Source organism: Hyla sarda, chromosome 4, assembly GCF_029499605.1.
Source record: "Hyla sarda isolate aHylSar1 chromosome 4, aHylSar1.hap1, whole genome shotgun sequence".
Lineage (NCBI taxonomy): Eukaryota > Metazoa > Chordata > Amphibia > Anura > Hylidae > Hyla > Hyla sarda.
In genome coordinates this window covers 65,435,531-65,444,685 of record NC_079192.1, presented here as the reverse complement: position 1 = coordinate 65,444,685, position 9,155 = coordinate 65,435,531, and positions in this window count along the sequence as shown.

Genomic DNA, 9,155 nt, shown 5'->3' with positions numbered 1-9,155 from the left:
TAAAGTATGCAAAAGCTTCGTAGCTGGGACAAGGTACTTTGGTGCTCTAGGCAGATAAGAAAAGTGGTCCTGTATCACACACATTTCATAGGCCACTGGCATCCAGGGTCCACCAGTGGCATCACTAAGATGAATAAATATACACACTCACACATACATCTTTTATGTACAGTATACCTTCAAGTAGCTATAAGAATTCTCTATGTATGATACTTTACATCTACATAATAGTCTGCAGTGGCCGCTGGGAAGGTGATGGGGTGCAAGCTAATTCTAGGAGCACTGGCTCTTCTCCGGGTCTCCCGCACTGACAGTTTTGATCATCTCTGCAGTGTCAGTAAGTGGTGACTGCTGATAAAACATTTTTTCGGAATAAATTTGCCCAATAACGCACTTTTGTGGTCACATCAAAGGAGAATATTCATGTCTATGGGAAAAATGGAAGCACTGCTACAGGGGACAGTGATTCCTTATGTTTCGTAATGATCACACAGGTCACCAACTAAACAGCCCACTGGATTTTATCTGAAAATTGCTTTGCATATGGAAACTATGGAAACTAGCACAAGAGCACCTTGCTTCACTGACAGCCTACTGCTGGGATAACTGAACGCTGATAGCCCCAGCACTCTTGCTCATCTTTCAGAAACATACTGCTTGGAAAGATCCATGGGGCGAGCTTTTATCTAACTATAATGCATGGGTGGTGGGTTTCCATTGAAGTTCTGAGATGCAGTTGAAAGGAATTCTCCTAAGTACCGGAACGAAGCTGCGTGTGTTGGGGGTGTCTGACTGCTGTTTCTCGGGCACTCTCTCTCTGGGATAAAAGGGCCAATATACATAGCTTTGTTGAGTCCTTTAGCTTCCCAGGAGGGCAGTCACACACAGTCAGCTGTGCATTGACATTAAAATGATTCCTCCTCTACCTGCCTCTCCCCAGTTGTGGCAAAACTACAACTCAAAACATCCTCGGGCAGCCAAACTAAAACTTCCGGATATGGTTGTGGGAGTTGTAGTCAGCCACAGCCAGCTGGAAAGCCACAGGTTGAGGACCACTGCGCTACATGATGGTTTTTGTCATCTCATTTTCTATAAGAGAGAAATATAAAGTGATGAACATGAGCTATCTGATATACAGTACAAGGGAGATTTAGCAAATTGTAAAAAATAAAAAAAATCCTTGTGCAAAATTCAAGGCTTCCGATTTTCAGGAGACTTAAAGGGGTACTCCACCCCTAGAAATCCTATCCCCTATCATATATAGGGAGATAATGTGGGAAAAAGCCGGTACAATGGAGGCGCTGCTCAAATGGCGAAATTACAGGAATACTCAGGCGGTGCAGGATTACAAAATTTTATTGAAAGTGATAGGACAACGCGTTTTGGCATCTGCTGATGCCTTCCTCAGGTCCACTTAACAGTTCCCAAACTTCATTGGTGTTCAGTGTGAAAGAGCTGGATAATGATCCTGTCCGGCGTTCGCACCGCTGCTTGATACCAACAGCTGTGCGGACGCCGGACAGGATCATTATCCAGCTCTCTCACACTGAACACCAATGAAGTTTGGGAACTGTTAAGTGGACCTGAGGAAGGCATCAGCAGATGCCGAAACGCGTTGTCCTATCACTTTCAATAAAATTTCGTTATCCTGCACCGCCTGAGTATTCCTGTAATTTCGCCATTTGAGCAGCGCCTCCATTGTACTGGCTTTTTCCCACATTATCTCCCTATATTGCATATCGGCTTCTAACCTAGGAGTCCGATGCCGGTGGGAGAACTGCAGCTCATCTAACATAAGGGCTGCACAGGTCATAGTGCGGCTCTTCCAAGTTCGGTATATCACTGTTGGTGTGGTGGAGGGTGCACATCAGTGAATATACTATTTCAGGGAGCGCCCCCTGTATCTTTTTTTCTCTCCCCTCGCATCCTGAATCCCTATCAAAAGGATAGGAGATAAGATGTCAGATCGCCAGGGTCCCGCTGCTGGGGACCCGGGATCTCGGCTGCGGCACCCCGCTATCATTACTGCACAGAGCACGCTCGCTCTGTGCGTAATGACCGGCGATACAGGGGCTGGAGCATCTTTACATCACAGCTCCGCCCCCTCATGACATCACACCCCGCCCCCTTAATGCAAGTCTATTGGACGGGACGGGCTGTGATGTCACGAGGGGGCGGAGCCTTTATGTATCGATGCCCCCTCTCATAGACTTGTATTGAGGGGCGGGCCACGACTTCACAAGGGGCGGAGCAGTGACGTAAAAATGCTCCGGCCCATGTATTGCCCATCAATACGCACAGAGCGAGCGTGCTCTGTGCAGTAATGATAGCGGGGTGCCGCAGCCGAGATCCCGGGGGTCCCCAGCAGCGGGACCCCGGCGATCTGACATCTTATCCCCTATCCCATTGGTTTTCAAACTGTGGCCCTCCAGATGTTACAAAACTACAATTCCCAGCATGCCCGGACAGCCGTTGGCTGTCCGGGCATGCTGGGAGTTGTAGTTTTGCAACATCTGAAGGGCCACAGTTTGAAGACTGCTGCCCTATCCTTTGGACAGGGGATAAGATGCTAGGGGCGGAGTACCCCTTTAAAGGTATACTCCACTGGCCAGCGTTCGGAAGTAAATGTTCTGAACTCTGTTTTATTGCTGCGGGGGTCAGCTACGCCCCTCGTGACATCACAGACACGCCCCCTAAATGCAAGTCTATGAGAGGGGGCGTGACGGCCGTCACGCCCCCTCCCATAGACTTGCATTGAGGGGGTGCACCATTTTGCCCCAAATGCATGTTGAAAACCACATACAATACTGTATTGCTGTATCTTCATTAAATAGGGCCAATCTGTGTCCAAACCATAACGAAATACACAGTGAAAGAAATCCACACCTACCCTATGCATTTCTGCCATGTATTTCATGGTGTATTTTACTGCTGAGGGAAATATCTGTGTGTGTGAATGTGCCCAGATGAGCGAACTTACAGTAAATTCGATTCGTCACGAACTTCTCAGCTCGGCGGTTGCTGACTTTTCCTGCATAAATTAGTTCAGCTTTCTGGTGCTCCGGTGGGCTGGAAAAGGTGGATACAGTCCTAGGAAAGAGTCTCCTAGGACTGTATCCACCTTTTCCAGCCCACGGGAGCACCTGAAGGCTGAACTAATTTATGCAGGAAAAGTCATCAACTGACGAGCCGAGAAGTTCGTGACGCATCAAATTTACTGTAAGTTCGCTCATCTCTAGTGCCCAGCCTTAACATGGCCCTATTTGGAGCCTACTTAATGCAATACAGTTTTTTTTTTAACTATTATTCTATACTGTGATTAGACAGCCTGAGCCCCATTGTAAATGTGGTAGATCAGTGCTTGTTTACAGAGGCTACTACATGGGGAGGGCTGCATGAACGATCACTGGATTTATACTGTAAGCAGCTGTCGCCCCACTGTATGTGTAAACTTAGCCTCGCCAAAAAGGTGGCTTACTACCAGCCACCCAACAAAAATAAACTTTATAGATGTTACCTCACACAAATGGCCCATGAGAAGCTCACAGACAACAGGACTTCAACTCAAGTTCCTCACACCTGTTATTGCAGACTTGATTACACCTTTTTTTAAGCACAATAATAAGTCTCAGCACCTGTGCTGACTTGGGGCCACCCTGAAAATCTGGACTGGTCCAGGAAGGGGATGAAAAGCCCCACTACCAAAACTGCTTTTCATCCCATGAAAATCCATGCCCAATAATATGACAGTCTAAGTCTTGCCAGGTATTTTATCAATTTCCTGTGTTTCCAATGTCTCTCACAGCTTTCTCTGGATGAGATCTGCACTTTCTGAAATGTGATGTCCCAGTAAAGAACATGGTTCTGTACTACCCTTAGACCCTGTCAGGTTGAGTCCCTCAGTGACCTGGGGGCTCTCCTGCAGTGTCTCCCCTGCTGTTACTGTACTGTTATCTATTTTATTATAATGGGATTGTAATCAGTGTCCCAATGTATAGTTAGTATAAAGGACATGTGAGATGCTGTCTAAAGGACCTGTGAAATGTCACATGTTATGTTATCACATGATGTTACCCAGAGAGCACCAGCTTAACCTATGGGCTTTGGCTTAGCCCCCCCCCCCCCTCTATTTAACCCCTTAAGGACGCAGGACGTAAATGTACGTCCTGGTGCGGTGGTACTTAACGCACCAGGATATACATTTACGTCCTAAGCATAACCGCGGGCATCGGAGCGATGCCCGTGTCATGCGCGGCTGATCCCGGCTGCTGATCGCAGCCAGGGACCCGCCGGCAATGGCCGACGCCCGCGATCTCGCGTGCGTCCGCCATTAACCCCTCAGGTGCCGGGATCAATACAGATCCCGGCATCTGCGGCAGTGCGCAATTTGAATGAATGATCGGATCGCCCGCAGCGCTGCTGCGGGGATCCGATCATTCATAACGCCGCACAGAGGTCCCCTCTCCTTCCTCCTTCCGGCTCCCGGCGTCTCCTGCTCTGGTCTGTGATCGAGCAGACCAGAGCAGAAGATGACCGATAATACTGATCTGTTCTATGTCCTATACATAGAACAGATCAGTATTAGCAATCATGGTATTGCTATGAATAGTCCCCTATTAAAAGTTTTTTATATGCAAATGTGGTATCAAAAAAAAGTACAGATCATGGCGCAAAAAATGAGCCCCCATACCGCCACTTATACGGAAAAATAAAAAAGTTATAGGTCATCAAAATAAAGGGATTATAAACGTACTAATTTGGTTAAAAAGTTTGTGATTTTTTTTAAGCGCAACAATAATATAAAAGTATATAATAATGGGTATCATTTTAATTGTATTGACCCTCAGAATAAAGAACACATGTAATTTTTACCATAAATTGTACGGCGTGAAAACGAAACCTTCCAAAATTAGCAAAATTGCGTTTTTCGTTTTAATTTCCCCACAAAAATAGTGTTTTTTGGTTGCGCCATACATTTTATGATATAATGAGTTATGTCATTACAAAGGACAACTGGTCACGCAAAAAACAAGCTCTCATACTAGTCTGTGGATGAAAATATAAAAGAGTTATAATTTTTAGAAGGCGAGGAGGAAAAAATGAAAACGTAAAAATTAAGGGGTTAAGGGGGCGGACATTACAATTCTGTCTTTTTTTTTTTTGCTCTTATCCTCCCTGCTGAGGAACAGCAAACACCAGAGATCTCCAGCACCTGGGAGGCCTCAAATCTACAGTCATTCCGGTAAGTCAGGTCTATCTGCTGTCACTACCCATAGTCAAGTCCATTCTAAAGTCAAGCCTCAAGATAAAGTCAATTACAAGTCTAATTGGTCCCAGCAAGCTGCGAGGTCCTTCTGTGTTCCTGGCCACCTCTCTGAGAATCTGGCCTAGCTGTGAAGATAACATATATAAAGCCTCCATTAAACCATAACTGGTTGTGGACTCTCCCTTCACTACCTAGCCAATGGAATAGCGGAGATACCGTTCGTGTGGTTCCGGTACCCAAAAACCACTCTGGCGTCACGAACACTAGGGGTTAACAACACCTGGCCCCGGGGGTTAATATCATCTTGCCCCATCCACCTACACTGCTACAACCCGAGGTACCACCATACACCGTCGGTCACCACAGAAACTTTTGACAGGTACTTTGGGGATGTATAGAGATCCCTGACCACCATTTCTGTCACACAGCATATATGTGAACAATGATGTGAAGAACTTTCAAAGGAACTAATACACATGGCGACAGCATCAGAGCACAGAGTTCTAATCCCTTACAAACCTTGTGTTAAACTTCAGACCAAACCCCTTACGGACTCGGGCAGCATTGAGAAGGTTTCTTGTTGATATAAATAGGATACATTCATAGGGATCCCGGATGCGTGTAGACATATAAGCAATCATATATTGCTGCTGTATATTAAATCACTGCCTGAGGACAGAATAGTAACGCTGGGCTCGGCCAAGTGTACATGTTTATTGCAATGATAAGAGGGAATAAGACATGTCTGGCAATAAGAACTAGATTGACATTCAGCATGCCTATCTAGGCTTCTTTGTCGATCTGTCCCTACACACGGTTGACAGCAGATCCCTCTGAAATGGAGGAGTAAAGCCAACGTACATCTAATGCAGTGTTCCTTACAGTGTTAGTGTTCCTTAGTTTTCTAATGGCAGATTGGGGAACACTGATATAATGTATATTGCCTAAAATATTTTTTGTCACATTCATGGGATAGGGACCCCCCCCATACTCCAACCCCTACAAAAGTCCCCTTTAACCCCTTAAGGACGCAGGACATAAATGTACGTCCTGGTGCGGTGGTACTTAACGCACCAGGACGTACATTTACGTCCTAAGCATAACCGCGGGCAACGGAGCGATGCCCGTGTCATGCGCGGCTGATCCCGGGTGCTGATCGCAGCCAGGGACCCGCCGGCAATGGCCGAAGCCCGCGATCTCGCGTGCGTCCGCCATTAACCCCTCAGGTGCCGGGATCAATACAGATCCCGGCATCTGCGGCAGTGCGCGATTTGAATAAATGATCGGATCGCCCGCAGCGCTGCTGCGGGGATCCGATCATTCATAACGCCGCACGGAGGTCCCCTCACCTTCCTCCGTCCGGCTCCCGGCGTCTCCTGCTCTGGTCTGTGATCGAGCAGACCAGAGCAGAAGATAGCCGATAACACTGATCTGTTCTATGTCCTATACATAGAACAGATCAGTATTAGCAATCATGGTATTGCTATGAATAGTCCCCTATGGGGACTATTCAAGTGTAAAAAAAAATGTAAAAAAATGTAAAAGTAAAAGTAAAAAAAAATGTGAAAAATCCCCTCCCCCAATAAAAAAGTAAAACGTCCGTTTTTTCCTATTTTACCCCCAAAAAGCGTAAAAAAAATTTTTATAGACATATTTGTTATCGCCGCGTGCGTAAATGTCCGAACTATTGAAATAAAATGTTAATGATCCCGTACGGTTAACTGCGTGAACGAAAAAAAAAAAAAAAGTCCAAAATTCCTACTTTTTTAATACATTTTATAAAAAAAAATGTATTAAAAATGTATTAAAAGCTTTTTATACGCAAATGTGGTATCAAAAAAAAGTACAGATCATGGCGCAAAAAATGAGCCCCCATACCGCCGCTTATACGGAAAAATAAAAAAGTTAGGGGTCATCAAAATAAAGGGATTATAAACGTACTAATTTGGTTAAAAAGTTTGTGATTTTTTTTAAGCGCAACAGTAATATAAAAGTATATAATAATGGGTATCATTTTAATCGTATTGACCCTCAGAATAAAGAACACATGTCATTTTTACCATAAATTGTACGGCGTGAAAACGAAACCTTCCAAAATTAGCAAAATTGCGTTTTTCGTTTTAATTAGTGTTTTTTGGTTGCGCCATACATTTTATGATATAATGAGTTATGTCATTACAAAGGACAACTGGTCGCGCAAAAAACAAGCCCTCATACTAGTCTGTGGATGAAAATATAAAAGAGTTATGATTTTTAGAAGGCGAGGAGGAAAAAATGAAAACGTAAAAATTAAATTGTCTGAGTCCTTAAGGCCAAAATGGGCTGAGTCCTTAAGGGGTTAAATAAAGACACTACAAGTTAAGTGGAATAAAGGCCACGGCCGTTTATTGAGGGTATATTTTATTAATAAATAATCAAATAAATTATTAATAAATAACCATTTAAATATATAATAAATATCTAAATAACTCCAAAACCATCATAAAAGATATAACCACAGTGTGTACTCACAAACATCCGTCCACCCAGAAAACTCTGGGTGACACCCCCATTTAAATTAACTGTCCACAATAAAAATGACACCCTCATAACAAACCGTGACAGGGAGGGCGGGCGGGGAAGCTGCTCCTTCAGGGTTTCCACAGATTGCTCACCAGCTCAGTCCAACCGAACTTTATATACATTCCAATCTTCCCGCCGATGGCCACCACGGCCAATCAGCTAACAGCGATGATCTGCCCAGCAACACGCCGGCCCTATGGAAAAACTCAACATAAAGTTAGAAATATAATTAACCCTTTATCCACTACTCTTATTCCTATAACTAGTCAACCAACAAACAGGGGGGAGGGGAAGGGGGGCCCACCCCATGAGGCCCCTCCATTATCCTACTGGGCCTTTTCATTCTGATATACAAGCAGCATGCTATAGAGCAGGAGGGGCTGAGCATAATTATACAGTGGTCCCTCAACATACGATGGTAATCCGTTCCAAATGGACCATCGTTTGTTAAAACCATCGTATGTTGAGGGATCCGTGCAATGTAAAGTATAGGACAGTGGTCTACAACCTGCGGACCTCCAGATGTTGCAAAACTACAACACCCAGCATGCCCGGACATCCGTTGGCTGTCCGGGCATGCTGGGTGTTGTAGTTTTGCAACATCTGGAGGTCCACAGGTTGTAGACCACTGTTAGACGAAGTTGTACTCACGTGTCCCCGCCGCTTCGGACCGTCACCGCTGCCCGGGATGTCGCCGTCCATCGCTGTCACCGCGTCCCCGACGCTCCGGCAAGGCCTCTGCTTCCCCGGCATCCTCTCTCTCCGTCGCCGCCATCACGTGGCTACGCACGCCGCTCCTATTGGATGACGGGACGGTGTGTGCAGCGACGTGATGACGACGATGGAGAGCGCGACGATGCAAGGGATCCCGAAGAGGACGCGCCGGAGCCCTGAGGACAGGTAAGTGATCGTCAGCGGACCACACGGGGCACCGTAAACGGCTATCCGGCGGCAGCTGAAGCAGTCTGCGCTGCCGGATAGCCGTTTATGCGATGGCCCCGACATAAAAAAGCATCGTATGTTGATGCTGCCTCTGAGAGGCCATCGCATGTTGAAATTATCATATGTCAGGGCCATCGTAGGTCGAGGGGTCACTGTATACAGTATATTATATCTTTAGGCTAAGTTTCCACTTGGTTTTTTTTCTGGCAGTTTTTGGAATACTGCCACTGCAGTTTTTGAGCCAAAGTCAGAAGTGGATCCATAAGGGAGAAGTGTAAGTCCTTCCTTTATATATCTGATTCCTTTTGAATACATTTCTGGCTTTGGCTCAAAAACTGCAGTGGCCGTATTCCAAAAACTGCCAGAAAAAAACCAAGTGGAAACT